Consider the following 7,306-nt stretch of genomic DNA (forward strand, 5'->3'; position numbering starts at 1 on the left):
AGCACCATGCCACCCGAGAGAGTAAATACAAGCCTGCTGCTCCTTGAGAGAAGGAGGGTCTGGCAGGAGATGGTAGGAAGGGGGCAGAGAGAGAGAAGGAGGAGGAGGTTGACTGCGTCAGGTTGAAAGGGCCTACACTCTCTCTGCTCTGTACTTTTTATTAAGGAGGGACAATGAATGTGTCGGCACAATGTGCCCCCGTCTCCTTTTAGAGTTCTGGGAGGTCTCAGCCACCTGAGCAGAGCTGCATCGGCTTTGAGGCTGGCTGTACTCAGAAAATGGGGAATCTTGAATTGCTTCTTCCTGAGCCTTCTTGGGTTACATCAGTGCAGATTGGGGCAGAGAACACCAGCATGACAAGTAGCTACCAGGAGGGTAGAGAAGACACCCAGGGACCAAAACCCCAACTCAAGAAGGCCAGAACTCCCTTCTGCCAAACCACAGACACTCCTTGGTAAGGGGTAAGGAGGAACCGGGAAGGAGAAGGGGAGCTTCCGGGGTGGTGAACACACTGATGTGCGCTGATTCACAGGGAGAAGGCACAGAGCCTCTGCACTCTCTCCTGGACTTCATCCTAATGTATTCTTTATAATAAAACTGTCATTGTAAGTTTAGTGCTTTCCTGAGGTCTGTGAGTTGTTTTATCAGATTTTTCAAACATTTATAGCCAAATTTATAGCCAGTCGGTCAGAAATGCCGGTGGCCGGGCTGGGGGACCGCCAAAGCACAGTTGACTTTTGAAATAAGGGCAGACCTATGAAGGTCTGAGCCTTTAACTCATGGAGTCTGATGCTAAGTCCAGGTTTGGCATCAAAACTGAATTGCTATATACCGAATAGACTCCCCTCCTAAGTTCTAAATCGCTACCTACCCAGTTAGTGAAACAGAAGAGATCCCCCACCTAAGTTCAAGCTCCCTCCACAGTTTTCTCAGCAGGTCAGTCTTCCTCCCTCTGTGTCCCACTATACCCTGACTTCCACCTTAGTTTCTCTAATACAGTTGGCAATTCATTTGTTTACAAGGACGTCCCTCCCACAAGATTGAGGCTGCTCTTGGGGCAGATTCAGGTTTCCTACAACATGAAGCCTTTACAATGTAAAGAGGCACCCTCTTTACATATGTGCATTTTACAAAACCACATGACCAGGTAACATGAACACATTGCTGGGGCCCCTACCTGGGCCTTGGAAGAGGCCAGGCATGCAGGAGGGGCCCTGAAACCTAGCCTCATTAGCCTCGTGGCAAATCCGCTCTGGCATCAAATTCCTCCCTGGCATCTGGCTCCCCGCAGACATTCAGACTTGCTAGTGAGGGAGAGAGAGAAATTAAGTGATACAGCACAAACACAGATCGGAGCAAGAGTACAGCATTTCCTAACCTTGCATTTAAAAGACGGTTTGATTCCTCTTATTTAGATGACAAGGGCCCTCTTCTCCCCTTTGGGGGCTGACCTCACTTGCTATTTTTGCCTGCGTCCCCGCAGTGGGATTTGGAGGGATCTGGAGGCTGTGATTACCAGGTCTAGTGAATTACAGAAACTGGTGAATTTGGTCATCTGCTATTTGCAACCAGATTAGAAAAATCCCCCAGAGGAACTCGTGTTTTCATTTCAATGTTAAATCACAAAAGAACCCAAGAAACAGAGCTCAAATGCAAATTTAGGGCACATTTTAAGTATGAGGGATTTAAAGCCTTTGTCTCAGAGCCAAAAGCTTTCTCTCCATGGAGAATCCAAGTCATTAGGTTACTCTGGCATTTTCTAGGGTTTGTAACGCAGCAGTTGTCCGCTTGTTCACAGCCATGGAGCATCAAGGAGCCTGTTAGGTAGCACTTCATATTTGTCATGCCATATTGAATTCTAGGACATTGAGCACCTCTTAAATTCATATCCCCTTTCCCTCACCGCTGTCACTGCCTGAGGAAGGCCCTCTAAGAGCACGGGATGAGGGGTCACAGAGACCTGACCCTGCTTCCCACAGCCTCTTTCTCATCTGTGTGCATGATCATTTGTGATTATGTGATCAGTCATGTCACGCACACTTCTCCAGACCTCAGTTTATGCATGAGACCCTGGTACTCACTAGCATCTGCCCTCTTGGCATCCCCCCATACTCATAGCACCATTTCAAGCTTGTTTTGTTGAAAACAGGAATCCCGGATTTTCATCTCAGGTAGGTGAAGAGGGACACCTGCAAAGTTATTGAGAATCCCTGGCCTGGCTTCTGTCTCCCGCTCTGGGCTAAGACCCTACTGCCGAGAAGATAAAGACAGTAGGGTGGGTCTCAGACCCAGGAAACTGATGCCATTCACAGGCACCTGAGAACAACTGGAACGTTCCATGGCATGCTGTTCCAGTGCAATTAGCAGTTGGAAACCAGACAAAGATAAACTCAAGAAGGCCACACAATAAAATAGAGATCATCTGTAAGACCGAGGAATATCTTGTGGGGAAGCATGAGGCCCATTTTGCCCCCGGGGTTCTAGGAACTGATTGTTGAATAACTAAAATGTTCTTGACTAAATCGCCAACCCCAGAAGGAAACAAGCTCCTTGGCCGTCCTTGCCCATGTCCGCCTTGCATGCCCCTGAATCTCCTCCCCGGGGAGGAGTTGGTGAAACGGTCATCTGGGCCAAGGTCATGGAGAGTTCAGATCAGCCTGCAGTCCTCCAGCTCACAGCAAGAAGGGCTGGATGGCTTCCAGTTGGGTCCACGAGACTGAAGTCAGCCGGGATCCCTATCCTCTGATGAAAAATAATCACATCCCATCCACTTGAAGAGAACTTGAGTGTGGGTGGGGGGGAGGGAAAATTCTCATTATTTTTTTAAATGATGGCCTCATTCTGACTCTTCAGGAGGCAGCAAAAGAAACTAACGCTTTCCCAAGCCCTACCACGGACTAGGCACCGTGCTGGCTGCTTTTGCGGTCTTACTTTAGACCATCCTGACATCAAGTCTGGAAGGCAGAATCATTACCTCCATTTTAGAAACAAGGAGACTGTAGTTCCAAGAGCTTAGACTTACCTAAGCCTACATAAGTGATGAGCCACAGTGTAGTTCTAATCTGGGATCTGTTCAACTCCAAATCCCACCCCCTGTCCCTTGTCCCAGGCGCCAGCTGGCAAGGGGACGGAAGCCGAGGCCTAAAACCCACTTCTTCCCTCTGGGCCTCCTGCGGTCTTCATCCCTTTGGACTTGACTGAATTTCCCGGCACCTTAATTTTCTTGGGGGTGGATATGCTGCTGCTAATGTGTTAATATGCTGCTGGCTGTGTTTTTCCACCCACCTTGCATTTTTAGAATATGCTCCTCAAAGGAGAGTGATAACAATCTTCACATATTCTGCATATAATCTCTCCTCGGGCTCAGATTTTGCACTGCCCGTGCTTCTGTTCACACAGCTCCTTCTGTCTGCCTCACTGGCTCCTCTCCTCCTCCAGGTAGACTCATCCTTCGAGGCTCAGGTTAATGCTCCTTCCTCCAGGAAGTCTGACCGGCATGCTTAGCAGACGGCACCTCTGCCCCTCTGACCTTTGACATCTGCTCCTTGCACAGCACTTCCCACACTGCCTGTGTCCTGGTGGGTCCCTGTGAGCTGGGAGCCCCTTCCACTCTCTTGTCCTTTTCTGTATCTCTCACAGCTTCTAGAAGATCCTAGTTCAGATAACATAAAAAGCAAGGGCTGTGCATCTGGAAAGGCTCATCGTGCCTCAGTTGTCCCACTTTGTGCAAGTCACTTAGCTTTTTTGGGTCTCTCCCTCAGCATCCCCAAGCACCTGCCCTCAGAACTGCTTTGCCTTTTGTATGTACGAACGAACATTTGAGCAATGACCACTCGCTCCTCGCAGCCTAGAGGCTGACATGCAGTAGGCCACTGAATCATAATCCTCCAAGACACACAATGAGGCCTTGTCCCTGCAGACAAGGACCCTGTTTGCACCTTGCCAGTTGGTCTCTGTTGCCCCCTGGGCCACCGGCTGAGGCAGTGAGAGGTGCGGTCCAGCAGGCTGGGGTGCAGGCAGGACCTGCAGCTGTTATTGGCCCCCGGTGTGGGGTATTTGAGAAAGCGACTTTCTCCTGAACAGGAAATGCTAGAGGATGGGGACACACTCACCCAACTCATGGGCAATTGACATAAACAAAAAACAGGTGCCTGGTACAAATTGCTCACTCCCCATTGAGGAACGGGACCTCTAGCCTGGGGTTCTCCATGCGGACTCTCTGCCTAGTCTTCTGATACGTGCATCTCAGGGGGAAACACACTAGCATCAGGGGCGTTTTGGGGTAGCCCACAGATGAGGCAAAGGGCTCCGGGGGATCCCGAGGGTCAGCATCAAATGGAGATAGCACGCTACCGGGAAAGAGAGATGACTCGTGTCAATTCCACAGGCAACCTGCCCTGGTGGACTTCTAGAGCCTGCGGCCAGTCTGGCCACTTGTCTAACAGGCCCTATCATTCTACCACACTGCCGTCCTCTGAGTATTGTTGACTTAAATATTTTACTTGCCCAGACAAGAGATATCCTTATGTCCCATTTTAAATAACTAATAACTAACAAATGACTAATATCCACATAACGTTTTCCTATTCACGAAGCTGTGAATCCCTGCTGTGAGCGGGGGAGTGTCATTTCTGCCTAACAGATGATGAGATTAAAGCTCGGGGCTCCTGTGGTTCCTGGGAGTCACTCAGTCCAAAGCCACTCACTCAGGAGGACAGAATTGGAATCTGAACATAGTTCCTCCGACTGCAAATACCATGTTCTTTCCATCAGTGACTTCTGTAAGACACTGCTGTTTTCAGGGTGCTTTCCCTGGCTCTCCAAACCACCCTGGGAGGCAACATCCTGCCTGTTTCCCTGTGGAAGCTCCAGGAAATGGAAGCTCCACGAGTCAGGGGCTCTGTCCACCCTCTGCTCTGTCCAGGCCCCAGACACTTCCCCAAAACAGGAGCTGGTCAGCAAATATTTTATGAGTGCAAGAGTGAAAGGTACACACAGATTGCATTACCTGTCCCAAATTACACAGCTAATGGGTGCAAAAGCTAGGAATTGAGCCCTGGTTTCTTGACGGAAGCCTAATTCCTGATCCATATTCTGTTTTATAAACTGTTTCACAAACTGCAAGACCCTTTATTCTCATTATTACCAGCAGCATATTCTTACAAACTGCCTCAAGGGAAGGGAGTCAGGAAACTAAAACAAAGTGTTTTCTTCTTATTATTATTTAATCCCAGTATAGCTAACATACAGGGTTATATTAGTTTCAGGTGTACAAGATAGTGATTCAATATTTCTGTACATGACTCAGTGCTCATTAAGGTAAGTGCACTCTTTTTTTTTTTTTTAAAGATTTTATTTATTTGAGAGTGAGAATGAGAGAGAGAGAGAGAACATGAGAGGGGGAGGGTCAGAGGGAGAAGCAGACTCCCTGCCAAGCAGGGAGCCCGATGCGGGACTTGATCCCGGGACTCCAGGCTCATGACCTGAGCCGAAGGCAGTCGCTTAACCAGCCGAGCCACCCAGGCGCCCCAAGGTAAGTGCACTCTTATACCCAACACCTATTTCCCCCATCCTCCCTCCCACCTCCCCTCTGGTCACCACCAGTTTGTTCTCTATAGTTAAGAGTCTGGTTTTTTTGTTTGTCTCTTTTTTGCATTTGTTTTGTTTTTTAAATTCCATATATCAGTGAAATCATATGGTATTCATCTTTCTCTGACTAATTTATTTCACTTAGCATTATACCCTCTAGATCCATCCATGTTGTTACAAATGGCAAGATCTCATTCTTTTTTATGGCTAAGTAATATCCCATTGTATAGATACCCCACATCTTCTTTATCTATTCATCTATCAATGGACACTTGGGCTGCTTCCATACTTTGGCTATTGTAGATAATGCTGCAATAAACATAAGGGTGCATGTATCTTTTCGAAATAGTGTTTTCATATTCTTTGGGTAAATATCCGGTAGTGAAATTACTGAGTCATATAATAATTCTATTTTTAATTTTTTGAGGAAACTTCATACTGTTTTCCACGTGGCTGCACCAGCATGCATTCCCACCAGCAGTGCATGAGGGTTCCTTTGTCTCCATATCCTCACCAACACTTAACTGTTTCTTGGGTTTTTGATTTCAGCCATTCTGACAGGTATGAGGTAATATCTCATTGTAGCTTTGACTTGAATTTCCCTGATGATCAGTGAAGTTGAGCATCTTTTCATGTGTCTGTTGGCCATCTATATGTCTTCTTTGGAGAAATGTCTGTTCATAAAGTGCTTTCTTATGTACCATATCTTCTCATTCCAAAATCATTCCAAATGGAGAGAGCATTCTCTTTGTACAAACAAGTAAATCGAGTCTTAAAGAAATAGTATAACTCATCCAGGACCAAAGTAGGGGAACACACATCCATCCATCCGGATGTCTGATTACCATAATATTTATCACAGCTACTCTGCTGGACATGGAGAGAGGAACAGTCCTGGGGACAGTACTCATCTGTGGGTGGTTTTGTTTCTTTCATGTCAAGAATAAATATTAAGAGATTGAGTAGTAGGACTAGCCACTACCAAGCCTTTAGAGAAGTCTGACTAGTGGGCAGTGATTGAAGGGCTGACATGTAGTAAAGTTTAGGGAAGCTGTGATAACTCAAGAGAATGGGAAATCCCAAAGACATGCAACAGTTAGGGAAGGCTTTGCAGAGACCATGGGATTCAAGGTCATTTTACGGGAATAATAAACGTCTCCAGCTTCTGCCACTCACTGCCTGTGACACGAACAGATAACCTAACCTCCCTGTTCCCCAGCAAAATGGGGTGAGAGTCTGCTTTACAGGGCAGCGCAAGGAAGAAAAGAGATATTGCTAGAGCGTGTCTAGCTTAGTAGCTGCCACTCCATAGGCACTCACTAAACGCGCTCTATAAGAATAACAATGGCACCACGTAATCAGCACCCAGGGTATGAAGCCAAGCCCCTTTCTCCCACCTCTATTTCAAAATAAAGCTGAAGGGTCTTCTCTTGCGTGAATCCTTTCCTGACCACCCCACAAAGGAAGAGCCTCCTTCTCCACAGCACACAAACCTCTGTTAGTACCAGGTTCTCCTCTAACACCTGCCCCATCTGAGGCCCTCCTTCTTGGCAGACGGAGTTTTCATAGGTCTCTCTGCCCTCGGTGCCAGCACAGGGTTCAACACATTTTGGGCCCTTGGCGAACGATAAGCAAATATACCAGGGATTCAGAGGTGAGGAAGAAAGTGGACCCTGGTTTTATGGCACTGACGGATGTAAATTTTAGATTATTTACA

The sequence above is a fragment of the Leptonychotes weddellii genome, chromosome 10 (assembly GCF_054177405.1).
Source record: "Leptonychotes weddellii isolate Sample4059 chromosome 10, ASM5417740v2, whole genome shotgun sequence".
Lineage (NCBI taxonomy): Eukaryota > Metazoa > Chordata > Mammalia > Carnivora > Phocidae > Leptonychotes > Leptonychotes weddellii.